Consider the following 23,488-nt stretch of genomic DNA (forward strand, 5'->3'; position numbering starts at 1 on the left):
CTGCAACCCCATTACTGTCCTCTGCAACCCCATTACTGTCCTCTGCAACCCCACTACTGTCCTCTGCAACCCCATTACTGTCCTCTGCAACCCCACTACTGTCCTCTGCAACCCCATTACTGTCCTCTGCAACCCCATTACTGTCCTCTGCAACCCCATTACAGTCCTCTACAACCCCATTACTGTCCTCTGCAACCCCACTACTGTCCTCTGCAACCCCATTACTGTCCTCTGCAACCCCATTACTGTCCTCTGCAACCCCATTACTGTCCTCTACAATCCCATTACTGTCCTCTACAACCCCACTATAGTCCTCTACAACACCATTACTGTCCCCTACAACACCACTACTGTCCTCTACACCACTACTGCCCTCTACAACCCCACTACAACCCTCTACAACCCCATTACTGTCCTCTACAACCCTACTACTGCCCTCTATAACCCCATCCATTAATGAAGATGACTCCCTCCCTCCAAATACCCCATGAAAAAATGTTTGGCCCAATAGCAAAATCATTCACTAAGTTTAAAATCTGTACATTTTCTCTGTGCTCTTTCAATCTTATTTTCAGTAGGTAGGTGACCAAAACTGCACACAATAGTCCAAATTAGGCCTCACCAACATTTTATACAACTTCGACATAACATCCCAAAAGAGTGCAGGGAAAATATATGAGGATGTTACTAGGACATGAGGACTTGAGTTATAGGGAAAGGTTGAATAGATTAGGAATTTATTTCCTAAGTATAGAAGATTGAGGGGAGATTTGTTAGAGCTATACAAAAGAATGAGTGGTATAGATAGGGTAAATGTAAGTAGGCGTTTTCCACCACAAGTTGGGTGAGACTAGAGCTAGAGGTCATGGGTTGATGGGGAAAGGTAAAATGTTTAAGATGACGGGGAACTTATTCACTCTGTGGGTGGTGAGAATATGCAATGAGCTGCTACCGCAAGTGGCGGATGCAGGTTTGATTTCAACATTTAAGAGTAATTTGTTCGGACTGAACAGTAAAATGGGGAAGATTTGTGATCTAAGTGATTTTTGACTGGGGATGATTGTTGATACCAGATGGGGTGGCTTGAGTTTGACAGAAACTGCTTGTCTCATGGGATTTTCACAGACAACAGTCTCTAGCGTTTACAGTGAATAATGTGAAAAACAAAAAAACAATAAACCAGTGAGCAGCAGTTTTGTGGGCCAATATGCTTTATTAATGAGAGAGTTCGGAGTTCAAACTGATAGGAAAGTGACAATAAACACATATTACAAGAGTGGTGTTGAGAAGAGCATCTTTGAACGCACAACACGTCGAACCTTGAAGTGGATGGGCTACAGCTGCAGAAGACTATTAACATATCTAATAAAGTGGCAACTGAGTGCATGTAAACACTTCTGACAGATTTGATGGGCTAAAAGGCCTAGTTCTGCTCCTATGTCTTATGGAAAACAACTACTAAATGTGTTACTCTGCCATCATAGTGAGGCTATTTTACAGGATAAAAACAATAGTTCATTTCATGGATTGGTCAATTAGCAAAAACAACCGATACACATATGTGACAAATTACAGTTTTCCCTCTGAAATATAGCCATAATTTTAATTTTTATTCATATTTTGGAATGGTTACATCAGCCTCATTTCCCCCAGGGAAAACGCAAAAAGTGATAAATTCTGGAAAGTGTCCATTTCAGACAAGGGCTCTGAATATAAGGTTCAGAATTTGAAAGTTTACTTAAGCAGAATATCTTTTTGTAATAATAAGCTTGGCTTAAGAAATATTTGAAGAAGTAGGACAGTTGTAAATTAATTTGATCTTTGAAGTTGGCTAGCATTAAGGGAGTATCAGAAGCTTGCTCTAAATTTAAAAGAATGTCTTTTATAATGGTAATCTCCTGATTACTCCCTGTACAACTTGTCAATTGGCAGGAATAAGCAGATCAGGAAAGTAAATGCATGACTGAAAGATCTGTGTGGGAAAGCTGTGGTCCATTTCATGGGATGTTGGAAGCCATGCCGGAATAGTACTGAAATCAAGGTCCAGGAGTAAGTGGGATTGTGAAATGGGTTGAGGCTTGAGTGAGGGGGCAGCTAGCAATAATTTATTCCGGAAAAAGAAGTTGTTGATTAAAGTAAGTGGATGTAGATCGTATGTTCACACCTAAGTTCTCTACAACTCAACCTTCTCCATAATATTTATTTACTTTTTTATTATAGTTTGTGCAGTTTGTCAGCTTTTACACATTGGTTGTTTGTCCCTCTTGGTTTATGCATAATTTTTCATAAATTCTATTGTATTTCTTTATTTTCCTGTAAATGTCTGCAGCCAAATGAATCTCAAGGCAACATGTATGTACTTTGATAATAAATTCAAAGTTCAAAGTCAATTTATTATCGAAATACCCACAGAGAAGATGACACCATACTACCTACTCTTTGACCACAGCATCTGCAGTGTACTTTGTGTTTACTAAGATTCATTGTCTTGCAGGCATCCACAGTAGGACAAAGAAATAGAATAGAATCGTGGAAAAACTACACAGAAAGACTGTTAAGCACTTAATGTGCAAAGGAGACAAATTATGCAGACACAAAAGGAAATAAAGATACAATCAATCAAACAAATAAATAAAAATTGGGAACATGAGATGTAGAGTCCTTGAAAATGAGTTGATAGGTTGTGGAAGTTCAGTATTGAGGTAAGTAAAGTTATTCACAAAGGTTTTGAAGCCTGATGGCTGAAGAGTAATAGCTGTTCCTGAACTGGGTGGTGTGGGAACTAAGGTTCCTGTACTCCCTTCTCTCCTTTGACTTTAACTAAGTAAGTCTCAACATTTCAGAAATTGTAGATTCCACATTCCACAGTGCACCATTTCCATTGTCTCAGCCATTCATGGGGTCTTTGACATCCTCTCAACCATTTGGCCTTCACCATTTGCACACCAGGCCCATACCAAAGTCTCTTCTGTTCCTGCCGAAAACTGTATGAGCCTAACCAATCACATCCTAGGACTGGAGCAGCGAATTGAATTGAATTGACTTTATTTCTTAAATCCTTCACATACACGAGGAGTAAAAATCTTTACGTTATGTCTCTGTCTAAATGTGCAATGTGCAATCATAGTAAATTATAAATATAATAAATAGAACAGTCAATGTAACTGAAATCAGCGTGCATTAATCAGTCTGATGGCCTGGTGGAAGAAGCTGTCCCAGAGCCTGTTGCTCCTGGATCCTATGCTGCGGTACCGTTTCCCAGATGGTGGCTGCTGGAACAGTTTGTGGTTGGGGTGACTTGTGTCCCCCATGATCCTTTTGGCTCTTTTTTCACACCTGTCATTGTAAATGTCCTGAATCATGGGAAGTTCACGACTACAGATGTGCTGGGCTGTTTGCACCACTCTCTACAGAATCTTGCGATTAAGAGTGGCACCATTCCCATACCAGGCAGTGATGCAGCCAATCAGGATGCTCTCAATTGTGCCCCAGTAGAAAATTCTTAGGATTTGGGGGTCCGTACCAAACTTCCTCAACTGTCTGAGGTGAAAGAGGCGCTGATGTGCCTTTTTCACCACACAGCTGGTGTGTACAGACCACGTGAGGTACAGGGAACTTACAACTGTTTATCCTATCTACCGCAGATCCAGTGATGTCAATAGGGGTTAGCCCGTCTCCATTCCTTCTGTAATCCACAACCAGCTCCTTTGTTTTTGCAGGGGGAGTCAGTACACGACCCTGAGGGGCTCCTGTGTTGAGAATCAGAGAGGTGGAGGTGAGGGAGCCCACTCTTACCACCTGCTGGCAGTCTGACAGGAAGTCCAGGATCCAGCTACACAAGACAGGGTCAAGGCCGAGGTCTCTGAGCTTCCTGTCAAGCCTGGATGGAATTATGGTGTTGAATGCTGAACCGTAGTCCAGGAACCGCATTCTCACATAAGCATCCTTCTTCTCCAGATGTGTAAGGATGGTATGTAGAGCTGTGGCTATTGTGTCATCTGTAGGTCGGTTGTGTCAGTAGGGGAATTGTAGGGGGTCCAGTTTGGGTGGTAGCGTGCTGTAGATGTACGAGGGGTGATTGGTAAGTTCGTGGCCTAAGGTAGAAGGAGTCAATTTTAGAAAACCTAGCACATTTATTTTTCAACATAGTCCTCTCCTACATGATTACACTTAGTCCAGCGGTTGTGGAGCATACAGATCCCTTCTTTGTAGAAGTCAGTGACTTGGACCTCCAGAAGTGATCCACGGCAGGGGTGATTGATACGTTAGTGGCCTAAGGTAGAAGGAGATAAGTTATACAGCTCTTGTTACATGCACGTGCAGCTCAACTCTTCGAGTGATTATGCAGAAAGTTTGAAGTTAATAACTCAAGTTAATAACTATAATAACTCATAGAACATTTCAGCATAGTACGGGTCCTTTGGACCACAGTGTTGTCGACCTTTTAATCAACTCCAGCATTGCCTTGCATTGCTATCCAGGTGCCTATCTAAGAATTTATTAAATATCCTTTAAGTGAGTTTTTGGATGCTGCTTAAATTCAATAGTTTCTTGAATAGATTTTTTTCTGAGACAGTTGATGCTCAGATAAAAGTTTTCCATTTGTCATATACCCAACTCACCTCTATCTCATTGGCTGATGCCAGCATTGTCAGCAAATACTCTGAATGAAGGGAACGGGGTTCTTAAAGTTATCATTCAGTGTGGCGTTGTTGCAGAATCAGCAGCAAAACAAGATGCGACAGGAAGGTGTGAAGTTAGACATAATGACAAGGCTGCCACAGGTCACCATATGAGCAGAAATCATAAATAAGGAGGTATGCATAATGAATGGGTGAAAGAAAAATAGAGAGCTATGTGGGAGGGAAATGTTAGGTTGATTATGGCGTAGGTTAAAGGGCCAGCACAATATCGTGGGCTGAAGGGTCTGGACTGTGCTGTAATGTTCTATGTACAAGTGAGGTCTCATGGAAAGGCAGCAGACTTCCTTTCATAAAGAATCTTAGTGAACCAGATTGGATTTCTTAACAGTTTGTATATAATGGTGGTTATTCAACAATTCAAAACATGGGGTTGTATGATCACCATCATCAAGACATCAATCAACTGCTGTTGGCTCAAGAGCTACAAATTCCAGCACTCACTGCTTCTGGTCATCATTTAAATGATGCTTCCTCATCATTTAAAAAGTACACTCACCATTTAGTAACACGAGCTTTTTATCCATATTTTATTTACTAATAAACTGTAACATTGCAACCTGACAACAGGATTTCAACATGCCACTGGGTTAGTAATTATGAACAAAACGTCCTGTGTAGTTATAGCACCATTACTGGAACGTGGTTCATAGACCAGTCCGATCCATGTCTACAGCAATTTTCTCTGATGTGGCCAAGAAAGCTTCTAGCTGTAAGAAGCTACACAAATCAGGGTCATAGTTGGTGAAATATATGTACCTTCATCATAAATTTACTTTGAACTTTGAATTTTGAACTTTGACTTAATTAAATGGACCACCAGCTTGAATTTCAGCATTAGATTCAATAGGTAAAGCCAGATCCTGACAACTCAGCAAAAGCTTTCTTGAAAATTGTCCACTTCTGCCAAGACAAGGAGAAATCGTCCCAGAGATTAACGAAGCAACTGACTGACATAGTTATAGGATCACACCTATGTAGCTCAGTCATAGTTTTGCAATAAGTTTAACAGACCTCCACATGAACCCTAGTCATACCCAATCTATCTGGTAGAATGGTCCTACTAGAGATATTGAATCTGTACCCATGAAGCCTCACAGGGTCAATGAACATCCTGTCCCCAATAGGGTAGTGAAAAAGCACACTACAACATTTCTAGTATAAACACAAACGATCCTGCAAGTGCTGGAAATTCGGAGGAACAAACACAGAATACTGGAGCAACTCAGCAGGTCAGGCAGCATCAATGGAGAGGAATAAACAGTCGACATTTTCGGCTGAAATACTTTGTCAGGACTGGAAAAGAAGGGGAAGAAGGTAGCTGGAGGGGAAGGAGTACAAATTGGCAGGTGAAACCAGGTGATGAAGAAGATAGGTTGATGGAGGAGGGGGGGATGAAGGAAGAAGCTGCGATGTGATAGGTGGAAAAGGTAAAGGGCTGAGAAGAAGAAATCTGATAGGAGGGAAGAGTAGGCCATGGAAAAATGGGAAACAGGAGGGGCACCAGAAAATGATGGACAGGTGAGGAGAAGAGAAGGGATAAGAGGGGAGCCAAAATTGGTAATGGCAAAAGAGGAAAAGGGGGAGGGAGAATTCTACCCCTTGGTATGCCTGTCCATAATCCTAAAAGGGAAGAGAATCCATCCTTATCTGAAGGAAGCATAGACCATAAAACCCAAGATGGTATGAAAGCAGACAATAGCAAGGAACAGCAGAAATCCAGCAGAACATCAGGGCTTTTACAGACAGGGATCTGGGGAAAAATTAAAAATATACAATTGGGGGGGAGGGGTGGCTGAATGATCCAGTAGATTATTCTGTGTCAAATGACAGAATAATTGGGAAACACGAGAATTTCAAAGGTAATCTGTTGGGTAAGCAGGTAGCGGCAGATATGCTAAATGAATGAATATTTTGCAAACATTTTCACATCGGGAGAAGAAAACAATGACCCTGCTGCAAGAATAAATAAAAATAAGTAGGAGGAAAAGGGAAACAAGAAAATAGCAATTGGGAATAAAAATGATAAACTAATCCCCATCATTCAACTGCTTCCACCCCAGAGTATTAAGGAAACAGGTGGGGAAACTATAGATACATTAGTCATAATTTTCCAAAGCTTGATTTATTCAGATTTGTGCCTTTATCTGTGAACTATCTCTCCACTATTTCTCAAAGGAGAGAGGGAATGAAAGAGAGAAACCAGATGACCAGAGGGCTGTCAATTTAAGATTAGTTAATGTTACTGCGATCTATCATCAGGGAGAGAATGGCTAAATACTTAAACTAGCATGACCTAATCAAGAAGAATTAGTGTGGATTTGTGTAAGGTAATCATTTCCAAAATGTAGTCAAATATAATAAGAATTATTGATTTCCTTTAAGCAGATCACCAGCCTTGTAGAAATTGGAGTGCATGTGGACGTTACCCACAGAAGTAATGATACTTTGCACAGCATTATTATGAAACATTGAGCTCATGAAAGTAATTTAGCATTCTGACGTGTGTTGGTAACTGCTTGGAAAGTGGGAAATGGGATGTAGAGATATCCTGCTTGCTGAGAAAATATACTGGACGTTGGTGTTTCACCATACTTATTGTGAAAGAAGAGAGAAATGCACATAGAATTTGTAGGTGCTGTCAAGTTCAAAGGCTAGAAGTATGCAGGGAAAATAAATATGAAGGGAATGAAGTCTGTGGAAGCCCACATGAAAAGGTTATGCAGAAGGTTTGGGTTATCCACTTGAACTTGGAAAAAAATCTTTGAGTGGATTTTATAAATGACAAGGAACAAGAAAAAGAACCACTTTAGAAATTAAGATGTTGGAAGCTTTTTAAATTCCTTTTGGATAAGGTGATAGATTGGTAAATTGGTTTATTATTGTCACATTTACTGAGGTACATTGAAAATTACAAGCACGAGAGAACCTGCAGATTCTGGAAATCCAAGCAACATGCACAAAATGCAGGAGGAACTTAGCAGGCCGGGCAGATTCTACGAAAAAGAGTAAACAGTTGATGTTTCGGGCCGAAACCCTTCATCAGGAAATTTTTGTTTCACATGCCATCCTTAAAGGTCATTTCATCACATCAGTACAATGATAGAGTAGAAGGGAAAAGCAATAACCAAACGTAGTTGTTATGGTAATAGAGATAGTGCAGTGCAGGCAAGCAGGCAAATGAGGTGCAAGGCCATGACGAAGTAGTCTGCAACGCCAAGAGTCCATCTTATCATACAAGGGGATGGTTTAATAATCTATAACAGCTGGATAGACACCGTTCTTGAGTCTGGTGGCATGTGCTTTCTGGTGTTTGTATCTTCTGCCCGAAGAGAAAGGGTACAGAAAGAATGTCTGTGGTGAGTGGAGTCTTTGATCATGTGCAGACAGGTGATCCCACAATGCTTTTGAGTAAGGAGATTCAGGAATCTTACCCAACTACAAGAAAGGAACAGAAACACATATTTAAGTCAGGGTAGGGTGTGGCTGATAGGTACCAGCAGCTAATGCTGTTCCTCTGTCCCTGCTGGTGGTAAAATATCGTGTGCACGTGAGGGAATACCAAAGACATAGCCCAAAGATATCAATATCACGAAGAGAGTCTGCAATGGAGGGGATGAATAAAGAGACTACTTTGTTCTGGAGGGGGTTGTATACCTGATTGTTATTAAAGCTGTACCCATTCAGGTGAGCATAGAGCATCCCATCAGACCTGTGACATTCACTGCGTACCTGACATGAATGTACAGTCGTGGCCCGTGCCGAGAGAGAAAAAGACACTGAAGCCATTGACTTCAGTTCACTGACTTATAATATGCAGAAGAGAAGGAAAAGCAATATATACCAGGCCAACAGGGCTGTTAACTAGAACTTTCAAACTAACACTGATACAGTGCCTTAGCAATAGTAGCTTCAACCTAGATAAATACCGCTTCTTAACAGAGCCAGTCTAAAAAGTAATCTTACCTGGAACCAGGACAACAGTAAGCAGGGATTGTTGACATTGCTGTGCTTTAGGTCAAGCCTTTACGAGACTGAAATGAGAGGAAGGGAGTTAACTACGACAACAATGAAACACTAATTGGCAGTCGCATAATGACAAGCCCTACTGCAGCCCACCTGTGAAAGCACACAGACCCTGTGGCAGAGTCTGTGATTGTGCCAGTTCTTGGTTGAAAATTTGCCCCTGAAATGCAGCCTCCATCTTGGGGTGGTAGCTACAGTTTGATATGTGGTCAGGTTTATGTATCATGAGGTAAAAAGTTTATCAATAGTAGTGTCATAAAAAGTCAAGAGGTGAGGCCAGACTTCTGCTGAGGTGACAATTACCCATGTAACATTCTTCTCAGCTCAGACCAAGGTGTAGCCAGATACACACTTCACACTGTGTATGATCGGAAATGGATGTGACCAAAGTGCAGTCTTTTCAATGAACAGCCGTACATTGATTTTAATTCAGAGGGTAAGTGGACAATGAGGAACTGGAGATGGTTCTAACTGGGATACTGCCTGAATATTTCTTTCAACACTGTGCTGGTGCTGAGATGATAGATATGTGCTAGATAGGGCTCAAGTCAATGAAAAATTGAAAATGAAAATTGAAAATTGAAATGATCCTTAGTCACCGGTTTTAGCAGGACTCCATGAAGAAACACTCTTGCCTCTGGAATTTGGTTTTCAGTCCATGTTTGGACCAAGGCTGTGATAAGCTAAGTGATTCAGATGAAACCTAAAGTAAGTGATCTTAAGAAGGTGAGAATAAGTAACTAATCATCTCTCAGTATGATATTGTAATTAATATCTGATATGTGGTGGTTTTGAATTTGAAAGAGTGAAATGCTCCCTTGTGGCTGGCATTCCCAGATTCAACTCTTAGAATGCCCTCAAATAATCTCAACTGGAAATTAGAGGCAAGCTTTCTTTGGCCTCATTGCAACAGGATTGGAGATTATGGGGATTTGCAAGGATCACTTTTCTGGGATTGCTCTTGGAAACCATCTTTTTTTTTGGATTTTTCCAGAAAACAGGATCATGATTGTCTCTGTTGTTAATTTGCCAATCTAATGTCCACCTGCTGGACAGATGTGCAAAGTTGGGTGATGTAATGGAGGACCGCCAGCTTTTGTGAAAGTCTGTCATAACGTAAGTCACTGCCAGTAGCCTGTTAGCAAAGAAAAGGAAAGCAAGTAAAGGCTGAAGGAACATGCGAGTTAGCCAACAATTACATGCCAGCTGAGATCAAATATTACAAAGTGCAGGAGTAAGTTCCTCTCCTAAAGAAAGTGCAACTGTAGATTTAACTTATGACATTTAAATTGATAGAGATTGGAATAATCAAAGGAAATGCCCAACAAACTTTTCTAAAAGCAGCAATGGCACAGTTGGAAAAACAGCCGTCACCCAAATGCAGCTCGGCCAATCTCTGGATCTTATAACCTTCTGCCACTTGTCAGTTGTATTTATCTTAGAACTGATTTATTTCACTCTCCCTGATTTATTTCCTCCTTGATATATTAGAAAAGAAACTCAGTATTTAGAGCACAAATCCATACAGTTCCATCTGAGCAGACTTATAGAATTACTCGATGAAAACGATGATGGATGAGCAAGATTGAATCACACATGCCATTGCTGAAATGTTTCTTTGTCTGGGCCAGATGCCATCAGCTGTTCGCTCCTGAAATGGGGATATAAACATTCCTGCTGTGATCTTTCAGTTCACAGGAGTCTTCCCTACCTTCTGTAGAACATGTAGAAGAATTTATAGCCTTCTAAATCACACATTGGTGATTGCAAGGCAAACAAATCGGAGAAAAAAAAGTCTGCTATTCAGTAAAAACAGCCAAGGACAAAGTTATTACAGTTTGGCATTATAAACTGTCTTTAAGTTCAGTCCTTATGTCTTTTGCATTGTGTTTTGCATTGAGCTTGTTCAAGAGGTGGGCTTTTTCCACATATTATTAATTAGTCACCACAATTTGACGATACTAGTTTGCAGTGTTACTGAAATCCCATGTTACTGTTCATAACTCACTCCAATTATATATCATATATACCACACAGTGCTTCGCATTGCACATATTAATTAAACATTCGCTCCCTCTTGTGTGGATTACATTGCAGTTGCTGTGTATAGCATCTATAAAATACACTTAGCATCTGATCCTAAGCTGTCCGAACAGCATCTCCCAAATCTATGACTTCTACCAGCTAGGGCAAGGAAGCCATGCTTGTCCTTCTATCATTTGAAGTGGAAGTGCTCCAGTCACTGAGCTCCCCACTTTGTGCTCTCCTACACACACTGTGCATGGTGAGGAGTGTCACTCCAGACTCACCATTCAGTGCTGCCAGGTCGAAACCGTACAGCTCCCATCCAATTTCATTATAGGAGAGCATCTACCATATCACTGCAGGAAGGTGACTCACCAGTTCACCATGAAAAGTTCTTGATGAATGTAAAGGTTTACATTGTTTTGCATAACTCACAGGAGGCCAACTCATATTATATATTACACACACCAGGGTATGTGATTGTGTTCTCAGAAGATGGGGAGTGATATGTGTGTGATATATTGGACAGGATAAATAAAGGTAAAGAGGAAATATTAAGGGTTTAGCAACTTGAGAAATTGATAATGCAGAAAGCCTGGATGAAATATATCCCAGGCTGTCAAAAATAGCAGGAGTGGAAATTGCAGAATCTCTGACTATCATTTTTCAATCCTTCCTGGTTACAGTAGCAGTGACACAGAATTGAAGACTGCTACTATTATTTAGAAAAGGAAGAAGAGACAAAGTTAATAATTTCTGGCCAGATGGTTTAACTTCAGTTGTTGCAATCAGTTTTGAAAGATAGTACAAAACATCATTTAGAAAGGTGCTTATTAATGAAGAACAGTCAGCATGGGTTTGTTCAGAGAAGGTTGTGTCTACATAACTTGTTTGAAGTATTTGTGAGAAGGTTTTATGAGTGCAGAACGTATATTAAAGTCAACATGAACTTCAGTAATACTTTAGTTAAGTTCCAAAATGGGCAGCTGGTCCAAATAATAAAAACGCATGGTTCCAAAATTAGTTTGACGGTAGGAAGCAGAGGCTGGTGGGTTGTTTTTCTGAAGGGGATCCTGATACTAGTGGTGTACATAGAGCTCAGTACATGTTTTCTAGATGTTGTAGGATTTATATTTGTGACTTAGACTGGGACCAAAGTTAATAAAAAGACACCCTCTCCGAACAGTAACCCCAAAAAATAAAAGAAGTTGCTGGAAGAACTCAGCTCAGTGGCAACATCTGTGGAGGCAAAGGGGCAGCTGATGTTCTGGGTCAAGTTTCTACATCAGGGCTGAGAGTGTAGAGGGAAGATACTGTATAGAAGTGAGAGAGAATGTCAGGTAGGTGAAACAAGATGGAAGCAAAATCTTGGGCAGGTGAGGCCTTCTTTTAGTGTTCCCGCCCATTATAAACTGACCTCTGTCTCAACACTCTCCTTTCACTTTCCCTCACCTCCACCTACCCACCAGCCTCTAACTCAACCCTCACTCCCCCCACCTGGCTTCACCTGCCTATCATTTCATCCCCATCTGGTTTCACCTGCCAGTTGTTCTCTCACCCCTCCCTCTCAATTCAATACAGTATCTTCCCTCTACACTCTCAGCCCGGATGCAGAAACTCAACCCAGCACATCGACTGTCCCTTTGCCCACTGAGCTGAGTTCTTCCATCAGCTTCTTTTATTTTAGGGGCTTACTGTTCTCTGATGTGGTTTGGTGTGTATTTGTTCTCCTTAATAATTGTAGTATTAATGCTGCTTGAAAGTCTGAAGCCAGCATTGTCCAGATTTCCCAAATTTTCATATTAACATGATTGTCAAAGGCACAAAAGATCACACCCAGCAGAGAATGCAATGGGATTCCACACCAAGGGCTGTTAATAATTGCAACAAACTCATGTCCAGAAACCTGACATCCTTGCTAATGAGAAATGTGACTGGAGATTCAACCTATTCTATTAGTTACAGAAACTCCCTGTTCATGATGTTAACTACACAGATGAATATCTGATTGCCTCCAGACAGAGAAACAAGCTTAACATTTAAAACAATCATTCTAGAATAAAAAACACAAAATGCTGGCAGAACTCAGCAGGCCAGACAGCATCTATGAGAGGAGGTAGTGATGACGTTTCGGGCCGAAACCCTTCATCTAGAATTGAGGTTAGCAGGGATGCAATAAATATTATTGCAAATGATTAAGAAGGTACATTTAGAGAAAATATTTCCACATGGAGTTATAGAGTCAGGGCATCATGGAATTGTCCCAATCATTCAGTCCATCCAGTCCATACTCGTGGTGGGGTAATACAGTTACCTTGCCATTCCCTTGTAATTTACTTTTTCTTATGTTTCCATCCAATTCATAGTGGAAAGTCCTGATTTACTGATTCCACCACCCTTATAGCCAGTGAGCTCCAGATCATGATCATACTCTGCATGAAAATGTTTGTTTCCCAAGTACCTTGTATCTTTTTCTGATTATTTTAAACCTAAATACCACTGATTTTGAACCATCCATTTACAGCCGCAACTTCCTTTTGGTTATCTTGTCAAAGCCCATCATGATCTTGGGTTTGGGTTTGGGTATTTGATCCTCCACAATATTCCACGTGGTAATTTAAACTGGAGATGGTAGTGTTTTTTTTTTCACAAGGCCGAGATGTGAGCTCGACATCAACCTGGCACAGATGGAGATCGCGCTCGGGAGCAGTCTGTCACTGGATCGAATGTGGGAACCTCCGTTCTCGAGCCCAGCGCTGATCTCACTGTGCCACCAGCCTCCATAAAGTCTCCTCATAATCTTGGAAGGTCAAAGGGGCAAATGGACACTTGATGTCTCTGGTTGAGACCCTTCAACAGTCCAGACATCCCAAAACATTGATGGCCCTTTACCTTCCACAAATAATTCATGACCTGATGAGTTTAATTTGGTTTAGAGATACATCATGGTAATAGGCCCTTCCAGCCCAGTTACGCCCATGTGACCAACTAATCTATTAACCCGTATGTCTTTGGAATATGGGAGGAAACCAGAGCACCCAGAGGAAACCCATGTGGCCATGGGGAGAACGTATGTATAAGTTCCTTGCACACAGCAGTGGGAATTGAACTGGATCGCTGGTGCTGTAATAGCATATGCCAACAGTTTGCTATTGTGTTCTTCTAAAAGCTTTGTGTGTTGCTCCATATTTCAGCATCTGCTGGCTCTTGTATCTTCAATTTTTATTGCTGTAAGGAGAACAACTGAGGCTTTTTCAATCTAAGACTGTGGCTGAAATCTCTTAACCCTGGAACAAGTTATTGAATCATAAATTACTTGACACACTTTTGAGAGTATAACTACATGTGATTTATATACTTATTTTCCTGATGTCGAGATGTTCCAATGGACTTTATATCTAGGCAGGCAAAATCAAAGAATGCTGAAGGCTCTGTACAGATTTAACTGTATCTGTAGAGTTAATACTAGAGCTCTAGGACCTTTCATCAAAATTAAGAAAAGTTTTCTGGCTTCTTCCCGCTTCCTTTCCAATCCTGATGAAAGGTCTCAGCCTGAATCGTCAACTCTTTACATAGGTGTTGCTTAAGCTGCCGAGTTCCTCCAGCTGTTACTCTGGATTTCCAGCATCTGAAGCATCACTTGGTTTGACAGTTCTGATGAAAGTTCAATGACCTGGTGAGTTAACTCTGTTTCTCTGATCTCCACAACACAGCATGCCATTGAAGACATCTGCAAAGACTTCTGCCACAAAAAACAGCATCCATCATCAAGGAACCCCACCATCCAGGCCATTCTTTCTTCTCGCTGCTACCATCAGGAAGAAGAAGCCTTTGGTTCCATATCACCAGGTTCGGGAACACTTATTACCCTTCAACCATCAGACTCCTGATCCAGTGTGGACATATTCACTCACCTCAACACTGAACTGACTCCATCATGTATGGACTCACTTTCATGGACAGTATAACTCATGTTCTCAGTTTTAGACCATAAGACCATAAAATATAGGAGCAGAATGTGGCCATTTGGCCCACCAATTCTGCTCTGCCATTTCATCATGGCTGATCCAATTTTTCTCTCAGCCCCAATCCCCTTCCTTCTCCCTGTATCCCTTCATGCTCTGACCAATTAAGAATCTATCAACCTCTGCCTTAAATATACGTAAAAAGTTGGCCTCCACAGCCACCTGTGGCAAAGAATTCCACCGGTTCACCACTCTCTGGTTCCTCCTTATCTCCATGCTAAAAGGACGCCACTCTATTCTGAGACTGTATTTTCTGGTTCTAGACTCTCCCACCACAGGAAACATCCTTTCCACCTCCACTCTGTCAGGGTCTTTCACCATTCGATTGGTTTCAATGAGGTCACCCCTCATTCTTCTGAATTCTAGTGAATACAGTCCCAGAGCCATCAAACATTCTTCATATGACAAGGCCTTCAATCCTGGAATAATTTTTGTGAGCCTCCTTTGAACTTTCGTCAGTTTCAGCACATCCTCTCAAAGATAAGGGGCCCAAAATTGCTCACAATACTCCGTGAGGCCTCACCAGTTACATCCTTGCTTTTATATTCTAGTCCTCTTGAAACGAATGCTAACACTGCTTTTGCCTTCCTCACCACAGACTCAACCTGCAAATTAACCTTTAGGGAATCCTGCACAACGACTACAAGTCCCTTTGCACCTCAGTTTTTTTTGTATTTTCTCTCCATTTAGAAACTAGTCACCCCTTTCATTTCTTCTACCAAAGTCCATGGCCATACACTTCCCGACACTGTATTCCATCTGCCACTTCTTTGCCCATTCTCCTAATCTGTCCAAGTCCTACTGTAGCCTCTCTACTTCCTCAAAACTACTAACCACTCCACCTATCTTCATATCACACCTGCAAACTTCGCAACAAAGCCATCAATTCCATCATCCAAGTCATTGAAATATAACATTAAAAAATCGGTCCCAATACAGACCCCTGTGGAACACCATTAGTCGCCGCCAGCCAACCAGAATTGGCTCCTGCCAATCAGCTACTGCTTTATCTATTCTGGAATATTTCCTGTAATATCATACTGCTAGTGTTTTCCACAGTGAAGACTGATGCAAAATACATATTCCGTTTGTCTGCCATTTCCTTGTTTCCCATTACTACCTCTCCAGCATCATTTTCCAATGGTCTGATAGCCACTCTCACCTCTCTTTTACCCTTTATGTATCAGAAGAAACTTTTGGTAACCTCTCTGATATTATTGGCTCGCTTACTTTTGTATTCCTTCTTTACCTGCTAAGTAGCTTTTTAGTTGCCGTCTGTTGGTTTTTAAAAACTACCCAATCCTCTAAATTTCCACTAACTTTTGCCCTCTCTTTGACTTCTATGTTGGCTTTGACTTCTCTTGTTAGTCACAGTTGTGTCATCTTTCCTTTAGAATACTTATTCCTCTTTGGGATGTATATATCCTGTGCCTTCCAAATTGCTTCCAGAAATTCCAGCCATTGCTGCTCTGCCGTCATCCCTGTGGTGTTCCTTTCCATTCAGCTGTTGCCCTTTACTGCACTGAAATACAGATACATCTGACTTTAGCTTCTCTTTCTCAAAAATTCAGGGTGAATTCGAGCTTATTATGATCACTTGCCCCTAAGGGTTGTTGTACCTAGTTTTAGCTAGTAATTATTTGTTTCTTTTTGTGTTTCACATTTTGTCTCTGTTGCACTTTGGTTGCTTGTCAATCTTTGTTTATATGTAGTTTTTACATTGATTCTATTGTACTTCTTTAATCTATTGTGAATGCCTGCAAGAAAATAAATCTCAGGGTAGTATTTAGTGACATAGAGTATGGACTTTGATAATAAAGTTACTCTGAACTTTGAATTTTAGATGCCACTGATCTGCCGAGTATTTCCAATGTTCTCTGTCTTATTTCCAATTTACAACTTCAACTTGTTTGTTATTCTTTACCTGCTCAGAGGAACTGTATTAACAATTGATAAATGTTAACCTTGCATCTAAAGAGACTTTTGACTCATTTTAGGTTGAACATGATATTGGATGCAAGGTGATAAGCCATTGAACAAGAATGAATCAATTTGTCTCAGAAAATAAGGCAATCTTTTCTCGGGCAGCACATGCAAAATGTTGGGAGGGACTCTTGCAGCATTTATAGAGGTGAATAAATAGTCAATGATTTGAACCGAAAATTTTCATCAGTTCTTTCTAAGTAAACACAGGAGATGCTGCAGATTCTAGAAACTTTGAGCAATGCACACAATATGCTGGAGGAAGTCAGCAGGTCAGACAGTATCTATTGGAGAAGAATAAACAGTCATTGATTCAGGCCAAGACACTTCATCATAACCTTCAGCACTGAGTCCTTTCTGAGTACAGCAGCTTCTTTACCTTCTCATGTTCAATTGTGTTCACAGACATTACGCAGAGAACACCTCAGGAAATTCTTCTACACATCAGAGAACTGGTTCCCAGAATTTTTCAGGAACTGCTGCTGTGAAATTGAATGAGCCAACAGCATACTCAGGATGCCTTTCACATGCATTAACAGATCCGGAGATGCCGTCCAGTGTGCACGAAAAATCTTTATGGTTGACTGCGCTCTGAAAAGCCTTCAGTAAGAGTGGAAGTTAGACCTTTATGAGATGCAGAGCCTGTGTCCAGCTGGGCAAACTGTGGTGGAGCCCATAGGCACTCATGAGGACTATGAGTCTGTAGGTGGTAGCTCGTTTGAAGTTGCAGTATTCTGGCTGTTGCATGGTATGCAAGAGTTCAGAGTTGAAAAACTAGAATTAAGTTCTTGTGAGGATCTGTCTGTGACTTTCATCAATGCCTCCTCACACATTATCAACTTTTGGGAGTTTCTATACAAATACAAATAAGTATACAGATGAATAATGGCAAGGAAAGACAATTTGAGTCCATTATAATTAAAGTTATCATATTTCTCTCTCTAATGAAATTATCAAAATAGCATTTGTTTTGTGGGTAGCTGATTATCCAAGTGAACAAACAGATGGAAGCTTGTCAGCTCATCATTTTCTTGAGTCTGTGACTAATCTCCAGTATCTCCTCTCCACAAGTGGTAAGCTGGGAAATGGGTTGGTGACCAGTTTCACTTGTCTTCCTCAGCGTCACACTTTGTCCCATTTGTGAGTGTACATTGGCAAATATCCAGAGAATGGACAAGAGGAACTCTGGCCTCCTGGAAATTACACATTTGAATTGACTCTTTCAATCAGGGGTTCCCTACCTGGGGTTCATGGACCCCTTGCTTAGTGGTATTAGTCCATGGCATAAAAAAGTTTGGGAAATCCTACTTTAAATAGCACATCATGTGATAATATCTAATATTATCATTGAACCCATAAACACTACCTCACTTTTTTATATTATTTTTGTTTTGCACTACTTTTAATCTAACTATTTAATATACACTATAGATTAAAAATAGTGCAAAACAAAAAATAATATACACACTGAAATTTATTTAGTTATATTTTTCTGTCTATATTATCATGCATTGCATTGAACTGCTGCTACTAGGTTAACAAATTTCATGACACATGCCAGTGATAATAAACCTGATTCTTATATGATGTCTGCTGCTGGTGACTGAGTAAGAAATGTGTAAGTGAATTGTTAATGAGCTGACTTAATGGAAAAAAGATATAAACAGGTATAACAAGCATATAGCATAATCATACACTTCCAGTATACGTACTGTGATCACGAGTCGAGTGTGATGTTTGCCTAAAGGGTTGTCTGTTGGATCCAACACTTCCATTACATCCAGCTGACACTCATAAACTATTTAGTCATCAAATAACATGAACATAGGACGAGGAGGCCATTTAGCCTGTTGCATTTTAGTATTAGATCACGGGTGATCTGAGGTCTAACTCCATATTCCACTTTTTATTGTTGAAAATGTAACAACCTCAACTTCAAGACTAACTATGGACGGTATTAATTAGAAAAGATTTCCAAATTTCATCCATTCTCTAGTTTGCAAAAATACCATTGAATTTCACATTTGAAAGATCTGACTCTAATCTTGGGGCCATGCCTCTGAGTATTAGATATTCCAACAAATGGAAATAGTTTTCCCTCACTACTACATCCAATTTCTTTAACATTAAAAACAAATCAACAAGTATGTTTAATTTTTTGCATTTCAGGGAATGCATTACCTATTTGTGGAATGTCCCCTTTAAAATGGAAGCAAACATCCCAAGTGTCTCTCTCTGTAAATGGATACTGTACTCTCCCAGGCAATGTTACCTCTAAGTTTTTTTACAGCTGCGTGAACCAGCCACTGCTTTGAGCAGGAAATTTTTACACAACCTGAAAACTGCATGGCACTTTAAATGATATTTTTTTGTTATATACATATTACGGCATTGGTGTTCAGCAGGCCAGCAGTTTATTAACAATGAGCTACCGACTTCCATTCTGAGTTTATTGTTACAATTTGTAACAATGTTGTAACCTGGATGACTAGCAATGCAAATATGCTGAAGTTCTAAAATGTTTCAAAATAAAGGTTGTGATTATAGACCGGTGAGTCTTACTTCAGTGGTTGGTACATTGACGGAGATGAGAGGCAGGATTTATGAATATTTGGAGAGGTATAATATGAATAGGAATAGTCAGCATGGCTTTGTCAAAGGTAGGTTGTGCCCTATGAGCCTGATTGAATTTTTTGAGGATGTGACTAAACACATTGATGAAGGAAGAGCAGTAGATGTAGTGTATATGGATTTCAGCAAGGCATTTGATAAGGTACCCCATGCAAGACTTATTGAGAAAATAGGGAGGCATGGGATCCAAGGGGACAATGCTTTGTGGATCCAGAACTAGCTTTCCCACAGAAGGCAAAGAGTGGTTGTATATTCTGCATGGAGGTCGGTCACCAGTGGAGTGCCTCAGGGATCTGTTCTGGGACCCTTACTCTTCGTGGTTTTTAATAAATGACCTAGATGAAGAAGTGGAGCAATGGGTTAGTAATTTTGCTGAAGATACAAATGTTAGAGGAGTCGTGGATAATGTGGAGGGCTGTCAGAGGTTACAGCAGGACATTGATAGGATGCAAAGCTGGGCTGAGAAGTGGCAGATGGAGTTCAACCCAGATAAGTGTGAAGTGGTTCATTTTGGTAGGTCAAATATGATGGCAGAATATAGTATTAATGGTAAGACTCTTGGCAGTATGGAGATCAGAGGGATCTTGGGGTCTGAGTCCATAGGACGCTCAAAACAGCTGTGTAGGTTGACACTGTGGTTAAGAAGGCATATGGTGTATTAGCCTTCATTAATCATGGAATTGAATTTAGGAGTCAAGAAGTAATGCTGCAGCTATAAAGGACCCTGGACAGACCCCACTTGGAGTACTGTGCTCAATTCTGGTTGCCTCACTACAGGAAGGATGTAAAAACCATAGAAAGGGTGCAGAGGAGATTTATAAGGATGTTGCCTGGATTGAGGAGCATGCCTTATGAGAACAGGTTGAGTGAACTCGACCTTTTCTCCTTGGAGCGATGGAGGATGAGAGGTGACCTGATAGAGGTGTATAAGATGATGAGAGGCATTGATCATTTGGGTGGTCAGAGGCTTTTTCCCAGGCTGAAATGGTTGCCACAAGAGGACACAGGTTTAAGGTGCTGGGGAGTAGGTACAGAGGAAATGTCAGGGATAAGTTTTTTACTCAAAGAGTGGTGAGTGCATGGAATGTGCTGCTGGTAATGGTGGTAGAGGTGGATAAGTACGTGGAGCTTAGAAAAGTAGAGGGCTATGGGGAAGTCTAGCAACTTCTAAGATAGGGACATGTTCAGCACAACTTTGTGGGCTGAAAGGCCTGTATTGTGCTGTAGGGTTTCTATGTTTCTATATGTTTATTATTAGAAAAATTATGGATTATATTCATAAACATATAATTAATTACAAAGTATTTCACAATTATATTAACATAATTTCAAAATGATATTAACAATATATGAAGGATAATTGCAGCTATGTGGAAACAAAGGATAGGTGTGCTGGAGTATTTCAGTTTCTGTGCAGCCATGCTCCCATGCAGCTTAGAGGGAAAAGTGCTTCTAGGCCAGTATATTCTTCATGAAATTAGTTGTCCTGGACTGCTTATAGCATTCCGGGTGTGATTTAGGCAGATTTTTGGGCTGCTTTTATTCAAATCTCCCAGCATTTCATTAGGCTTTTTGATTACCTGTTAACTTACCTGTGGGATTTTAATGATCAATGTTCACGGAACCCTGATTCTTTAGAAAGGAATGAACAGTCAATGTTTGAGGCCAAGACCCTTCATTAGGATTGATGAGGGGTGTCAGCCTGAAATGTCAACTCTTCTTCCTTTCCATGGATGCTGCCTGACCTGCTGAGTTCCTCCAGCATTTTGTATGTCACTCTAGAGTCTGTTGTGTTTGTAACCCTGAGTCTTTTAGCAGCTCACTCGTTCTACTTTCCCACCATTTAGAAAATGTTCCTTTTTAATGTCTGAAGTGGTTAAGAACATAGCTGATTACATTGAACTCCAGACTGAATGTAATAATTTAAAGTCTTTGCATGCTTAATGCTCTGCTTATATTGTTCATTTTGTACCTTTGCATCACTGGCACATTTTGATTCCCATTAACAATCTATACATTCAATAATTCCTTCACTTACATTTCTGAAAAAAATTAGGGAAAACTTCATAAATTAAAATGGAAGAGGCGTATTTCTGTGTATATTCTGTGCACGGAGATTGGCATGCTGTGTTTTTATATCGTGAGAAATAGCTTTGCAAGACAAAGACGTATGTCCCAAATAGTTTATTGTATAGTGAAAGTTTATCAATCAAACATTGATTGATTGAGGAATTACTCATATGGTGTATATTTGATGTTTAAACAAAGCTCTTTGTGAAACGCCACTAGTCACAATTTGCCCATCTGAGTAGTTCCACTTCATCCTTACCTTCTATTTCCTGTTGTTCAGCCAATTTCCCACCAAGGGAAATAACTTGGATTCAGTAATATTTCTCTCACGTTGGATCTTGACTCCAAACTGTGAACAACTTCAGAATAAAAATGTAGTCAGGTTGGTAGGCATGACCCACCCATTATAGAAAGCAGGAGAATGGGGTTGAGAGGGAAATGGATTAGTCATGATCAAATGGCTTGGCAGACACAATGGGTCAAATAAATGCCCTAATTCTGCTCCCATGTCTTATTATAAATGCTAGCTCTCTAAGCAACTGAAAATGCTCAGGGTGATCAATCCCTCCAACTTTAATTATAGACTTTACAAATTTCCTGACAACAGATGTTAAGCCAACCAATCTAGAGTTCCCATGTTTTCCTTTGTCAAAGTACAGATCTATGTATGTAATTTTCCTAATTAAAAGAATATTCCCCAAATAATTTGTATCTCAGAAAATTATAGTTGGACCACATTAGAATATGTTCAACAAGCATCTGATTGTAAATCTTTGCAATGCCATTGGAGGAGTTAAGATTCATCTCATTCGGAATCTGTAAAGATGACAATGGCTTGTACTTGTCCTCCCCAAGTTACAAACACCCATCTTACATACAACCAATATACATGAACAAGCATTTGGGATACCAATGGGATGGATTTGCTCATTGTTGGAGGGCCACAGGCATCTTCTGCCACCTAGGAACGGTCTGCAGTCTCATCTCCAACTTGCAAAGTGTCTGGATTACAAATGGTTCACAGGAATGAAACACTGTTGTAACATGAGAAGGACTATGTGTATTTGCATTTCACATTGCTTAATGGTTGACAGAAAATAAAGGTTTAAAATTGCTTTTAGAAGTGCAAAAGTCTTCCTGAGACATACAATCTCCCTTCCTTATAGTTAAAGAAAATCCTTCATAAGACCATAAGACACAGGAGCAAAATTAGCCCATTCGGCCCATCAAGTCTGCTGCACCATTCCTTCATGGCTGCTTTATCATCAATCCCTTCTGCTGCCTTCTCCCCATAACCTTTGAAGCCCTGACTAATTGAGAAGCTATCAACCTCTGCTTTAAATATACTAAATATCTTTGCCTTCATAGCCGTTTGTGGCAATGAATTTGACAGATTCACCACCTTCCAGCTGCCCCTCATGTCTAAAGGGACATCCTTGTACTCTGAGACTGTGCCCTCCGGTCCTAATCTCCGCGTCCACTCTCACTAAGCTTTTCAATATTCGATAAGTTTCAGTGACATAGTGCCCCTTTCTTCTAAATGTTAGCGAGTGCAGGAGGAAGTTTCTTGCATTTTCGGAGCAAGTTAATAATGCAGTCTTAATTCTCATGTTTAAACTTTACAAACTGCAGGCTCCACAGCAGTATGAGTAGGTAAATATAATCATCTGATGCACAATTTATCCTAATAATAAATTTGGATGATACTTCAAAGAATGACAGAGACAATTTGATCTTGGTTTGCATCAAGCTGATCAAAGCCCATCTGACTAAGAAGGAAAGTGTAATACTGAAAAGCCTCAAACCTAATTCACTGACCTAGCTCTTTTTTTTAAAGATAATATGAGCATTTAGTGTGGTATGATTTAATTTATATTCTAAGTTCAAAATTAGAGGATCTAAAATTAAAAGGTTCAGAAAAATTGGGTGGAATTTCCATTGCATCCAGTTTGATTTTTATATACACTAAATAGACTTAGATCTAAAGTTTCTAACAACAGTTAAAAACGTTCTACAGTCTTTAGAAAA

At 40.2% G+C, this 23,488-nt stretch overlaps 1 long non-coding RNA gene across 1 annotated transcript; it reads right to left on the reverse strand.

The window, feature by feature from the left end:
* Window positions 1-4,218: 4,218 nt before the first annotated feature.
* LOC132390875 (uncharacterized) lies at window positions 4,219-21,750 on the reverse strand. The gene is made up of 3 exons (XR_009511036.1): window positions 21,720-21,750; window positions 8,667-8,734; window positions 4,219-4,273 (listed from the first exon to the last, which is right to left on the reverse strand). It is a non-coding gene; the product is annotated as an uncharacterized LOC132390875 (long non-coding RNA).
* Between the last annotated feature and the right edge of the window lie 1,738 nt (window positions 21,751-23,488).

The sequence above is a fragment of the Hypanus sabinus genome, chromosome 3 (assembly GCF_030144855.1).
Source record: "Hypanus sabinus isolate sHypSab1 chromosome 3, sHypSab1.hap1, whole genome shotgun sequence".
In the NCBI taxonomy this organism is placed as follows: Eukaryota; Metazoa; Chordata; class Chondrichthyes; order Myliobatiformes; family Dasyatidae; genus Hypanus; species Hypanus sabinus.